We start from the raw sequence: 14,532 nt of genomic DNA on the forward strand, positions 1-14,532 counted from the left end.
CGACATTTTTCTTCCCTCAACATTTCTGCCCAAAGACTTTTTAAGCAATTTTATACATAGAGTCTTATTATCTTTTTGAGTTTTGACAGGTCAAGGCTACACGGTATCCATGTATTCACCAAAGACAGATACACATTAAGAGTGGGTAATCAATCAACCATCGGCTCTAATATCATTTGTTGGGAGCACGTAGTAAAAGCCTGATACCTTCAAATGGAAAAATCGTCAAGAGAAAGCTCAAATTCAAGCAGTCAATATATGTAGTTGAATTCACATTCACTCAAAAAAGTTTAAGTCAATGAGTTATAGGTCAGCTAGATATATTAATCATTCGACACCACATAAATTATTGAATGTGGGGCTTTTTTGAATACAACTCATACATACATCCCAACACATCCACCGGTTGATTTAAGGAGACAATCTTCACCAATGACGACCGATGACCCCCTCACTAGCATGCAATGATTGAACGTACTAATATTTCCAGAGGTATACGTATACGTTTAAAGAGAAAGATCACTCCCTTTTTTTCCCTTGAAAAGCCTAACATGTACAAATGTAAAAATTGTGGTTCAAATGCAATAATTTCCAGGTAAATTGGACAAAAGCATTGCGATCCTCTGAACTAATTAAGTTTACTTTTCTTTTCCTATCGCAATTAATTAACTCATCTCACATGCTCGATAAAACCTATGGTTATATGTTGATCCGGAATGGATATATTGAGTTAGTTTTCCTCTGTCTCTAAATCAAGAGGATCTGAACTTTAACTGGCTCAATGAACTTAGTTAATTACGGTAATAAATTGAGTTTTTCCTTTTAATATTTGTTCACCGGCAGTTGGAGGACTTCACCTTCACCGACTTGGCTTTGAAGAAAGCATCACATGTTATCAGTTGGGTGAATTTCAAATCATAATGTAGGCATCACAATCACTAAAGGCGATGTCGGCAATATATTATAATATAAAGTATGTCACCTTATTTTTAGATTATGAAAAATCTTGCGGGAATTTGGTAAGGTAGGTGGACCTCTCTGAAGTAGTCTCATTATACGACTAGAGTGATGCATGCGTGGGCGAGTGATTTTGGAAATGGGGTTTTCTGGGTTATGTGTATGAATGGGTATGTGTGTGGGGATAGTTGTTGATGGGTAAGATGGAAACAAATGGTAGATTACGATAGCTACCAAGGTGTAAAGGACGCACCATCAATCAAGGATGAGGATCAGGATCGACGAAATTCACCACCGAGGCTTAAAGGATAAGCCATCCTCTAAGGTTAAAGGACTTTGGAATAGAAGAAGCTCACCACCAAGGCCTAAGGGGAAAACCACTAGCCAAGGATAAAGCACTTCTTGGCTCACCACCGAGAAGTAATCCACTCTCCAAGGATAAAGAAACTGATATAGAAATTATCCATTCTCCAAAGATATTCGCTCACATAGAGGAAAATCTCATGTATTTTCATTCAGCAAGTCATCTGCATTACAATGGAGGACTCTGCTCAATATAAAGGGGGACTAAGACTTAGGAAATAGATAAACATTAAAGAGACATGGGAACTACCCAAACATTTAAGGACTCGGGAACTAGAAAGCATTTAAATACCTAGGAACTAAGGACTTTGACTCTTTAAACTTACATAACAATTAAGAATCATAAAGACCTAGGAACTATGAAGTGCAATAAAGACATGAAGACTTGAAATTTTGATTCTTCAGCCTTGCGGTCTATCTTCCAAAATTCATGCTCCAGCCTTGACTAGGAAATAATCACCTTAGGAAATCATCATCTAGCATAGGAAATTGCTTAGAACATTCTCCAATCGATAAGTTGTTGATTAGCTTTGAAATCGGTAAGTATTCTGGTAAACCGATAACTTTAATCGGTAACTTGATAGTTTCCTTGTCTCAACTTCATTATTGGACCCATTGGAGCAAATTATAACCAAAGTTAGTTTTGGCTTGTATAATCATTGATTGTGCTGGGCTCGTCGATGGAATCATATCGGAACTTAAGGAATGTTCCATAGAATCGGATGCTCCCGCATTATAGAGTGATAGGAAGAGTTAATTACTTGAAAAATGAAGGTCCAATTAATCAGGTGTGTTAGGGTTAATCGGGTCTAATAGGACAGATGTAAAGATCTTTATTTATAACTGCAATTAAGAAATTCGATTGCGGACATAACTAGCTCTTATTATAAGACCCCATGGATGCTTCCGTGTTGACTTCAATGCGATTAAGTCATCGTGTTTGTATACAAAGAGTCTTTTATAATGGCCTGGACAGAGGGGAGAAGCCAATAACTCTTTTTTTTTAAACAAGGACAGAGAAAAGTAAGCCTGCAATATAATATTATATAAAAAGCTAATTATTTTTTAATACTTCGTTCTCTATACCAATAAAACTACGTTCAATTATATATAGTTGTAAATTAGTTGTAGAGAGAGAGAGAAAGAAATTAACATGAGTGCTCTTCCTCCAATGGAACGAGTTACAATTAAGGATACTTGTTATTAGTGGTAAAAGAAAACAAACAAACTTTGATAGAGACAACCATGAGCTCACGCCAGCTTGCAAATAGGATCTTTGGAGTATGGTTATAGGGTAACCTCACTACAGAAAAGAAGCCAAGACTCCCACCGGGCTCCATGGCCTGTCCGTTTGATTTACAATGACAACAGGTTTCGCAGATGCATTTTCTATTTTAACGTGTCAATATCTGCACGCCTTGTACCTCCTAATTCCCTCCATATTTTTCTTTTCCCTAGATAGAGGGAAGACCCTCTAAGCGCTTTACATCTTGGAGATCCCGAGGTGCGGACGAAACTTAAGATGGAGTTTTTTAAAGACATGCTTAGGTTTATGATACTTGTCATTAGTTGTAAAAGAAAACAAAGAAAAAAAGAAAGGGTCCACGAGGAAGAAAGAACAGAAAACTTTGATAGCGACAACCATGAGCTCTCGCCAGCTTGCAATGATTTGAAGTCGTGCCTCCATAAGTTTACTTGTTGTCAATTTGCAAGTTCTTACGGCATTCCCTTTATTTATGCATGGTGCATACCTTGATTAATAGAAAACTTTCAGGCCTCTAATACAAAAGTTTGTACTAACTTTGGTGGTTATAATGTCTGCTTCATACCTAATTGACTTAGGTTGATATGTTATCCCAATTGCCTTCTATTTCACCGGACATGCTCAAAGATGAGAGTTCAATGTGGGAGATAAAATTAAGTATAAAAATTTCCAAATGAAGCATATTTTTTGATGGCTACCTTAAATAATATATTTCGGTGGTAAAAAGTTGGATAGATCTTGACCTCCAACTATAGATATGCTCTCTATTATAATTAATCATGTCGTGTTATCTCCACCTATAATCATGAAATAAACCTGTAAAAATAAACATTCATCTCCTTCTCTGTCTCATTCGCTACCTAATAGAGAAGCTCATCCACCACCCTGTCTAGCGATTGCGACCACCTTAGGTTCACCATTGAACAATCTTCGACAATGCCATTGCCACCGAAACGTACTCTCTCTCTCTCTCTCTCTCTCTCTCATTGTTGCGGAAGCCAAGAGATCGAACATTAAATTTGACAGAACAATAAAATAAATCGGACACCAGATTTACGTGATTCGGTCGACCTACGACCACGAGGAGAGCATCACGAATTCCACTATAGATCAAGCAATACAACTAAGATTACAACAACACTCGAGTCACTCAAACACTCTAAGTATTTCCCAAACCCCAATTACACGTAATAGCTCACGCAGTATTTAGCCCCACAATTCCTCACGAAATAATATCTCAATCTCGTAAAAGAATTAACAAATCTTACCACAAGATTTAATTTCTACAAATACTTGAATTCTTGATGTAATTTCATTAACAAAATTACTAAACCCAATGCTAAGCACCTAGCACTTATGGATGATCCACGGCATTCAAAGAGGAGACGGTGCTTCAAAAGGACTTACATCAACTACTGCGCACGAAACAGGCCCTTGAGATTGATATACGAGCCACCGCCGAAAAAAGTCAATATTGGATCGGCCAAGATGTGAACACCGAACTGGAGAAGGAAATAAGTCCAACTGTGCTTTACTTTTTCTTTTTATTTCTCTGACGCGTTGGCCATAAAAGTCACGGTCAAGAGTCCACCATTGGCTTTCCATTTCTGCCTTTCGTGGGATTGGTTGACAAAGTCCATCTTGGACTTTCCTCTTCGTCACAGTGTCTTCAACTGAATCAAGAAAGTGCATCTTTATTTTATACGTTGGCCGATTCCAGTAAAAAAAATTATCTGTTCACCTTTCTTTGCTCAATATTTCAAATTTCTAAATAAATAATAATTTATCTCAGATCGGATTTCGTTTACGAACTCAAACTCGAGACATATTTTAACAGTTATAGTGATAATGACTTAATTTCACGAAACTATTTTCTTGTAGACGCGCCTATGGTATTTCTTTTCTGACTTTGTCAATGTTCTGTGTGGGAATTCTTATTCTGCGATTGGCTAAACAGACGAAAATGATTTTAATAATTCGTCAAACACAACAAAAAGTGGTATTCAGGTAAACGAAAGAAAAAAGAAAGGACAATCCAGTCAATCTTACGATGTATGATGATGAGGGTATTATCGGAATGAATGGTCTGACAATGGCTACCGATAATCAAAGAGACATCAACCTTGTCGCCATTTCAACAACTCCAATGACTACCATGCGACGCTCCAATAACTTCATGTGCTTACTCTTGTCTGTGATGTTCCTTCCGCTTTGCTCGAGCAGAGACACCATAACAATAGGCACAATCACGTACCCAGGAGGAACCACTCTCGTGTCTGCGGGCAAGCGGTTCGAGCTCGGCTTCTTCTCTCCAAATGGGAGCGCCGACTCCAGGAGGTACATCGGAATATGGTATTACAGGTTGGACCGTCCAATTGTTGTCTGGGTCGCCAACCAGGACGACTCGCTCATTGGCCCCACTGCGTCCTTTGGGCTCGTGGACGGCAACCTAAAGTTGTGGAATGAAGGACGAGCGATCCCGTTGACCAATGTCGGGGGTTCAAGCTCTTCGATCCGGTTAGTGAAACTTCTTGATTCAGGAAATCTGGTGCTGATTGAAGACGACGGGAGGGAGAGAATTCTCTGGCAGAGCTTCGATCACCCGACCCACACATTCCTTCCAGGGATGCTAATGATCGAAAACTTCAAGTTGACTTCTTGGGCAAGCCAGGATGACCCGAAACAGGGGAACTTCACGTTCCAAATGGATCAAGAAGGCGGCATTAGCAACTACGAAGTGATCTAAGAACTGTCTCCTTATTGGAAAAGTGGGGTCTACGACAAGTTCATACAAGGCGATCAGATGTTCGACGTCATCTCTTTCTTGCTCTCCAATTTTACCTCCGGTGCCACTGCTACTTTGCCGCCAGCCAGGACTAGTCCAACCTCTGCTTACAAAAACATAACCCTGCCTTCGGACTACAACTCCAGCAACACCCGATTGGTTATGAACTACGACGGCCGGATTCAGTACTTCAGACAGGGAAACTGGTCAAAGCCAGTCTGGTTCGAGCCGGCGGGCCGATGCAGTGTGTTCAGTGCGTGCGGCAAGTTCGGGAGCTGCAATGATAAAAATGGCAATGAGACCATGTGCAGGTGCTTGCCGGGGTTTGAGCCGGCGCAGCCAGATAATTGGAACTCGGGCGACTTCTCCGAGGGGTGCCTCAGGAAGTCGCCAATATGCGCAAAGAACAGCGACAACAGTGCTCATGATTTCTTGAGTTTGAAGATGATGAGGGCCGGGAGGTCGGACGTGCAGATTTTGGCAGACAACGAGGAGCAATGCAGGCAACAGTGCCTAGATGTCTGCAGTTGCCAGGCTTACTTGTTCGAGGAGGATCTGCACCAAAGGGAAGGGAGCAGCTCCCCGACGTGCTACATTTGGTCGGACGATATTGACAATATTCAGGAGTTTGCCCAAGAAGGTCGCGACCTCTATGTCCAAGTTCCGCTTTCAGACATAGGTTAATTTCCTTTTGGCCTGACATTCTTTCCTTTCCAAGATCATTTATGTCTTGTCTTTTTGACTTGTGCTGCCACTTTTTTATTATCTTTGGTGGCTTCTGATTTTCCTTCTATGATGAAGTCATCAAATTTGCTCATACTTTGTGCACTTACATGTATCTTGACTGCAAGCGCCTACCAACCAAGCGTTCTAGTACACCTGCATATGGCAAACAAATGATGCTATCCCAATTTCAGCTATTAATATAATGTATGATTAGAGTTCAATTGCAGGTAAAAGTGCATATGCATCGATGCTGATATATGTACAATGTTGACTTTCATAGAATCTACTAGGAGGAGCTGTAAAACTTGCGGCACTAATTTAGTCCCCTACCCTTTAAGCACGGGATGGAGCTGTGGCGATCCACTATACTTTGCATTTAGCTGTGACAATAAAACTGCACAGCTTTACTTTGAACGGCCCCAAGGTGGCTATAATGTCACTAGTGTCAATCCAGAAGCTCGAACATTTACTATCCAAGTCGAGAATGGATCCGACTGCACAAGCAGTGGTCAAATGGAAATCAATCTGCAGCTTAACCAGTCCTCACCATTTCATGTGAGTAGCGGGTGTAGTGGAGGACAGAATGACTTCAGCACAGGAGACTCTTTGGGAAGTGTCTGGTTGAATGAAATAAAAATTGTGTGGAGCGATCCAAAGGAGCCAATCTGCAATTCGTCCAATGACTGCGATTGGCCACATGCAACTTGCAAGAAAGCATCAGATGGTATAACAAGGTGCCTCTGCAACTCAGGATTCAGTTGGAATTCTTTTGGCGTCAATTGTTCTCCAGGTGAGAATGTTGATCTTGCGAATTGACCCGCAGCTTTAGATACTGTATTCATGAACAACAAATTAGAAGGAAAAGTAGTCATGAAGTTTTACAGGTCAATATAGTAGTAGATTTTCTCGTGCCCCCAAATAATTGTTTTCCATCTCCATAATCTATCATTTAGAGTAGTGCCAGGATGATTTGCTCCTCCTGGAAGCAAACTGTCAAATTCCATATAGTCAGCATCTATATTTGAGCGTTCGTTTGGAATTTATAATAGGTCAGCCAGAAGAGCTCAAAACCAGAACAAATATAGCTATAGTTTGTCTCCTGCCCGAGATTCCAGAGATATGTTCACCCCGTCAAAGTGTCAATAGCATCTGCCTTTACAGTTACCTTCCCATGTAAGGTGTATGCATGCAATGTAGTGACAGAGTCCAGGACATGCACCAACTAAGCTTGCTCTTTTTAAACTATATGAGTGATTGCGACCATGCAATATGAAGTCCTCACATCTGTCCTTCTATCATATTAGCAAGTCCCTGTTTCTACAATTATTCCTTTCCGTTTTTGTCAAAATAGAGTAGTTAAATTTTTTTTTCTCTTGTCTAGCAGTTGGAGGTGATAGCGTTGGAGGATCAGGATCATCACAGAAAAGACAGAAAGTGAAACCTGTATATATAGTTGCCCCTGCCGGTGCCGCAATTTCGATCCTTGTTTTGGGTGGCTTATTTTACATGAGAAGGCAGCATGGTAGTATGCAAGGTAACCACTAATCAGATACAAATTTTATCCATCATTATTAGAAATACGACAATAAGATAGAAAACAAATAGTAATTAGAGCTGGCACTTCAGGGAGTAGGGAAAGCACTCAGGAAAATCCTGACTTTCGTCTATATGATAGCGAGAAACGGATTAAAATGTGGATGGAGTCAAGCCAGTTCGAGGAGGATGATAAGAAAGGCATAGATGTGCCATTCTTTGATCTAGAAATTATTCTACAAGCGACGGACAACTTCTCTTATGAGAACAAACTTGGAAGAGGCGGGTTTGGGCCTGTTTACAAGGTACATAAAATGGTTTCTTCTTCTACCATCTAGGGCCCTTGACCCAGTCATGGTGATGAAGTACCCGTTTCTTAAATTTGTTTCAGGCTACTTTTCCAGGAGGACAAGAAATTGCAGTGAAGAGGCTATTGAGTGGCTCAGGACAAGGCTTGGAGGAATTTAAGAATGAAGTTGTGTTGATTGCCAAACTTCAGCATCGAAATCTTGTCAGATTAGTTGGATATTGTGTCAAAGGTGATGAAAAGATGCTACTATATGAATACATGCCCAACAAAAGCTTAGATTCATTCTTATTTGGTAAGCACCTTATTTCATGTCCCTATTCCCTTATATGCTTCAGCGCATAGCTGTAATAGTGAGTAGCACTCAACAATCTATTTCTCTTTAAAGATCTTTAGTTAGTCCCCCAGAGTTGGATTAAAAGACTGCCATCCTGACAAATTAAAGTAAAAACCTTGCTAGATCGAACAAGGTGTTCGTTGTTGACCTGGGAGATACGCTTTGAGATTATTTTGGGAATTGCACGAGGAATGCTCTATCTTCACCAAGATTCTAGGCTGAGAATCATTCACAGAGATCTCAAGACGAGCAACGTGTTGCTCGATGAGGAGATGATTCCCAAAATTTCTGACTTCGGTTTGGCACGGATATTTGAGGCAAAACAAACTGAAGCAAGCACGCAAAGGGTGATTGGAACATAGTAAGCTTTTGTAGACGCGCACACCATTTATTTTCGTCTGGTAAAAGAATTTGTTGGACACTACACAAGGCAGTCGCCACATTATCACCTTTTAATATCTGCAGTGAAACTTCAGTTTTCTGATTTTGGCTTGATTGACTTATAATGCTCTAATGCAGTGGATACATGTCTCCGGAGTATGCCTTAGAAGGATTTTTCTCATTCAAGTCCGATGTTTTTAGCTTTGGCGTTGTCGTGTTGGAGATTGTTAGCGGGAGACGCAACACAGGCTTTTATCAGTCCGAAGGAACACTGAGCCTTCTAACATATGTGAATACAGTCCATTCGCTGCCCCTTTATTTTATTTTATCCACTTCTTGTCCCCCTTTCCTCTGAACGTACCGAAACTTCAATTGTGCAGAAACTTATGGAATGACAACAAAGCATTGGACTTGACGGATCAAGAGCTGCACGAAACTTACAATAGAGAACAAGTTTTGAAGTGCGTAAATGTCGCGCTTTTATGTGTGCAAGATGACCCGAGTGATTGTCCCACGATGTCAAATGCAGTTCTCATGCTCGGTAGCGAAATTGCGACTCTTCCAGCTCCAAAAAAACCTGCTTTTGCAGTTAGGATAGGCGTCTCTAACAAAGCTTCTTCTTCCAGCAAACCAGAGTCGAGCATTGCATTATCCACTACTCTGGAACAAGGACAGTAACATTGGATCTTCCTGGAATTTATTCCACTTCTTAACAGTCAAAAGCTTTAGCAACCAAGCATATGTTTAACTAGGAATGCCTCAACTTTTGCCCCATGATATTCCTTTCTCCGCCCACAAAATACAGTTCACTCTATGTTGATTGCTGATGCTCCTCCTTGGCCTAAAGACTCTACGATACTAACATCTTAAATCGTCTTCTTGATCCCAGGAGCATATTCTTTTCTTGTCATTTGTTGTACTTTTCATTCCTAAAATTAAGGTTCTTCTGCTGTAATTGAGTTGTAAAATCAATTTCATTTTGGGTTATTGTCATCTGATCAAACTCGCAATCTACCCCACTATAGCATACTCCACAGAAATCTCACTTTTTCAATTGACTGAAATATTCCTCTTAGTTATCACTGAGATGTTACTGTTATTTGTTAAAAGATGGGTTTATTACATAGTGATGCATGGTCAGGTGCCCTAAGTATCCGCTGCATAGCACAGGTTAGGAGAAAATATTAGGTGGTCCCGGCGCTCCACGTCGGCATGGTCCCCGACCACTCATGAAGTTTCATGTGGATCCACGTGGCACTATGGGGCCGGCGAAATTGGTCAAATTAAATCGTTTCGTTGATTGCAATTATTAAAAGTTTTAAGACTTGATTGCACTTTCATAACAAGTTTTAAGACTTGATTGCACTTTTTAAAAGTTTCAGGACTAGATTATACTTTCGTAATAAATTTTAGGACTTATCATACACTTTTTCCAAAAAACAAATATCATCAAATTGCCAGCAAAAGGTAAAAAAGTGAGGTCTTAAATTCGTCTAGTACATTGAAAAGTAAAATATATTTCCGTGTCTAGACTCTCCAAACATTCTTGCGGTCCATGTTATGCTAGCAAAATAGAAGGGATTAATGGAATGAAATCAACATCGGAACAAGGCGAATGAACTATTGATCGGCGAGCGGTGCTAGTGGAAATACCAACACAGGTGTCATTGCAGGAGTACATACAAGCGATTTGCTGGTTGGATCTATGGGTCCGCATCCCTCCATCTGCCACGTGTTTTTTTTTATAATAAGTTTTCCATATTTTTGTGTTTTCGCTAAGTAATCTAACCTTAATTCCTCAAAAAATCAGAACAAAGTCAAAAGTGGGGGGGAGACCACGCCCACTCCAAGATGACTGTGGTGGACGAGATGAACAAGCAAAAGTTGCACCCAACTGGCCATCCTACGCGTTGATCCTTTTTCGTCGGGGTTGGGTTCTGATATCGACCTAGGAAAGTTGGCCTCTTCTCACTTCAAAACATGCTGCAGAACATAGACAAGAACAAGAAGCCAAAAATCTCGTTTTTTCTCGTACCGCATTGGGGTCTCAGCAATACCTTATAACCTTAGCAACTTCAGCCTTAGGAGCAAGAGAGGAATCATATAGATCGCCCTTGTTGGGAAATTCTCCATGCCAGCGATTCCACCACGAGAAAGTTTCGTCACCATTACCAATCACATGCTTAACACGAGGCTTCGACACGAATCATATCGATATCACTAGTGGGCTCTAATCAAATCACCAGCAGAAGGTAAGATTGTGAGGTCTTCAATTTCTGCTGCACATTGAGAAGTCTAGTACATCTCTGTCCAGTCTCTCCAAACAATGCTTAGGTAGGTCCATGTTATGCTGGCAAAACAGAAGAGGACAATTGAACGGAACGGACATGGGAATAAGGCAAATGACAACGCCTATTTCTAGCCACAAAAGGATTTCATGCTTGGGACATGTTGCTCTCGGTTCTATTGTGACTCGTCATGTCTCATCTTCCTTACAAATTGCAGATATTTTCACAAAACCATCGACTCCAAATAGTCCTCGTCTCCATTGACCGGTTGGAAAGGCATTATTGAAGTATCATACCAAATAGCAAAAAAACCAGCACAAATTATTGTGTAGTATCTTTTACAAATCAGCATGAATAGAACATATCAAGCAAAGCATCCACGAGCTGAACATTTAGAGATTTTTTCCTCAATTTTTAATGCGGTCTAAGTGTTGTGTGTATGTTCAACTTCCACCGGAAATATAAGAGGTGATATCGCTCTGTTTGTATAGTACGAAGTATCAACAGAGCGCGCGTGCTCTGTTGACTCAATTATCTATTTTTACTTAATTTCTTAACTCAAAACTTCTGCCCAAAAGACTTTTTAAGCAACTCAATACAAACAGTTTTTCTATTTCTTTAAGTTTTGACGGGTCACCGGCCAGTTGCTTTAATGAGAGAGACAAACTGGGCCGACGACGACCGATGACCCCCCCGTACTAGCGTATGCAATGATGAAAGGTCTGATGTTTCGGAAGCCATGCGTACACCTTTGAACAGCAATATCAGTCCTTTCTTTTATTTTAGAAAGCATAACTTTTATACCCACCCATGGGTAGCTCAGTTGATTAAGGCGTACTTGGGATTATGTAATTAGGCGCACTGGTCTCAGGTTCGATTCCCCAGCTGAGCACTTGTGATTTAAGTGGGGGGTCATGGCAGTGGGTTGCTGTGCTAGTCTCCCCCGAGAAATAGTCGAGGTGCGCGCAAGCTGGCCGGACACCTCGGTTACAAAAAAAAAAAAAGTGTGGTTCAAATGCAATAATTTCCTGGTAAATTGGACAAAAAATTGTCATCCTCTCAACTAATTATCTTTTCTTTTCTTTTCCCATCACAATTATTTAACTCATCTCACAAGCTTAATTAAACCTATCATTATATGCTGATCCGAAATGGATATACTAAGATAGTTTTTCCTATCGCTAAATCAAGAGGCTCTGGACTTTAACCTGCTCAATGAACTTAGTTAATTACAATGACACTTGACAAATAATTCAAGCTTTTTTCTTTTAGTATTCTTCCACCGGCCATCGGAGGACTTCACCTTCACCAACATGCCTATGAAGAAAGTATTCCGCGTTATTAGTCGGGTGGATTTTGAATTATAATGCGGGCATCGCAATTGCTAAAGGTGATGTTGGTGACATATAATACAAAACATTTTACTTTATACTTAGATTTTGAAGATTTGTGCGGGAACCTGTTCGGTTAATGGACACTCTATGAAGTAGTCTCATTATACGGCTAGAGAGATAGGAGGAACAAGCTACGCGATAGCCTTTTCCTTTGGTCAAATTAAAAATGAAGGTCCATTTGATCACATGGATTATGGTTAACTGAGTTTAATGGAACACGTCTAAAGATCTTTTCTTGTGACTATACCTATCAAATTGGAACAAAGATCCATTTTTAACCTATATTTAATAGGATGAGTTGTTATGTGGATTAGTTATATTCAGTAAATGAGTCATAAATGAGTTTATAATGATACTAAATGGGTTCACAATTTTCTTAAACTTAACTCATCTCTATGACTCTCTTTCTCCTGTCCTTACTCGATCTCTCACCTTAGTCTAGGGATAATTTTTTTTAGATTGAGTTAAATATGAAAGTGTATTAGTAATATGAATTGGGTTGGGTATAAATTGGGTATGAGTCATTAGATTTGTATTGCATTTAAGTTTGAATCAAAACGGATTAAATATGTCAATTTTTTTTAGTCGAATTAAATATATCAATTTGGATGGAACTATTTTCGAGCTCCGACCCGATCCGTCCTTATCACTGCAATTAAGAACTTCGGTTGTGAATCAGACAACTAGCTCTTATTTATTTTCAGCTAAACATTTCTAGCTCTAAGGTCAACACCACGTGGATGCGGACGTGTTGACGACGTTACTAGGTCATTGGGCTCGTACCCGACAAGTCTTTTGCAAAGGCCTGTGTATGACAAGGACCCCAGACGACCTTCGTTAGACAGAGAAAAGCAGCCAAGCCCGCACCATAACATCGTACAGACGAAACTACGTTCGCTTATACATACTTTGTAGATATCTTTGGAGAGAGAGAGAGAGAGGGGTAGAGGGAGAAATGAAGATAATAGTGCTCTTCCCTGTAATAGAACGAGATACAAATCAAGGATACTTTGTTATTGGTGGTAAGAAAAGAAAGAAAGAACGAAAGGGTTGACGAGGAGGAAAGAAAAGACAACTGATTAATAGCCACAACCATAGATTTAGTCGTTGTGAGTTTCCAATTTCTCACTGCACCCCCCCTTTCCGTGAAGCAAACGAAGATTGAAAGGACTTTCAGGCCTCTAATCTAAAGTCTCTACTAAATCCGGTGATTAGTGTCTGCTTTACAGCTAATTATATGGGGTTGATAGTCGTCTTAACTCCCTCCTATTTCAACGGACATGCTCAAAGATGAGAGTGTACTCTCTGTTTACCTTAAGAGATAAATACTAGGGTGTGTTTGTGTAGCTGAAAATGATTTATTAAGATTTATATTCCTTCTTTTGCGTGTGTTTGGTTATTGAAAACGGATGAATCAATGAAAAATTGTTTAAGATATATGAAAACTCACACTCAATATTGACAAAAACGATTTCTCTTTTCTCGAGAGAGGAAATCATTTTCCCCAAGCGTCCAATAGAAAACGGCTAATCTTGTCCATGTAGACGCTTATCCAAAAAGGTTTAGTTGCCACCGTGCACGCGTTTGTGTGGAGGAAGAGAGAGTCGCCCCTTGGCCAACCGCAAGAGAGGTAGAGCCAAAGGTGGGGGAAGGTGGACAGCGGCTGCACGGTGACATGGTAATGTCGATTGGTTTGGCAATGGTGGCGATGCGTGATTGCTCCTACGTTGGCAAAATATTGAGATGTAGAGCGTGGATCAGGAGTTGATGAAAGGATGAGTGTAATTTTTTAATTTGGAAAAATTTCAACAAGATTTATTATGTGACAATTTTTTATCGTAGCACCAATGTAAAATTAGGTAGGTCGAGACCTATCATATTATTTGCCTATTTTAAATTGAGTATGTCCATTATTGATTTGTTGACTTTAAAGCACAGTTTATTTTACGAAAAATGTTACATTTCTGAAAAATGTTTTCCGGCCACGGCATAAATATCATTATCTATGACTTTGAGGAGGTCCATATTTCGCCAAGAGAGGTAGGGATGAGCGTAGAGGACCGCTCGAATCGGGAACTGCCCATACTGGACCGAACCGCCTGGTTCTGGGTATTCCAAGGGGGGGCAGGTCCGGTTTTCGGTTCCATAAAATTGGAACCGGTGATTACTGCTCCGGTTCTCGGTTCCGGAATGGGAA

The 14,532-nt window shown here is 40.2% G+C and overlaps 1 pseudogene; it reads left to right on the plus strand.

The window, feature by feature from the left end:
* The first annotated feature begins 4,607 nt into the window (after positions 1 to 4,607).
* LOC115682288 (G-type lectin S-receptor-like serine/threonine-protein kinase At4g03230) lies at positions 4,608 to 9,707 on the plus strand (annotated as a pseudogene).
* Positions 9,708 to 14,532: the final 4,825 nt, after the last annotated feature.

Source organism: Syzygium oleosum, unplaced genomic scaffold, assembly GCF_021117445.2.
Source record: "Syzygium oleosum isolate NSW1041296 unplaced genomic scaffold, Sole_v2.1 Sole_v2.23, whole genome shotgun sequence".
Lineage (NCBI taxonomy): Eukaryota > Viridiplantae > Streptophyta > Magnoliopsida > Myrtales > Myrtaceae > Syzygium > Syzygium oleosum.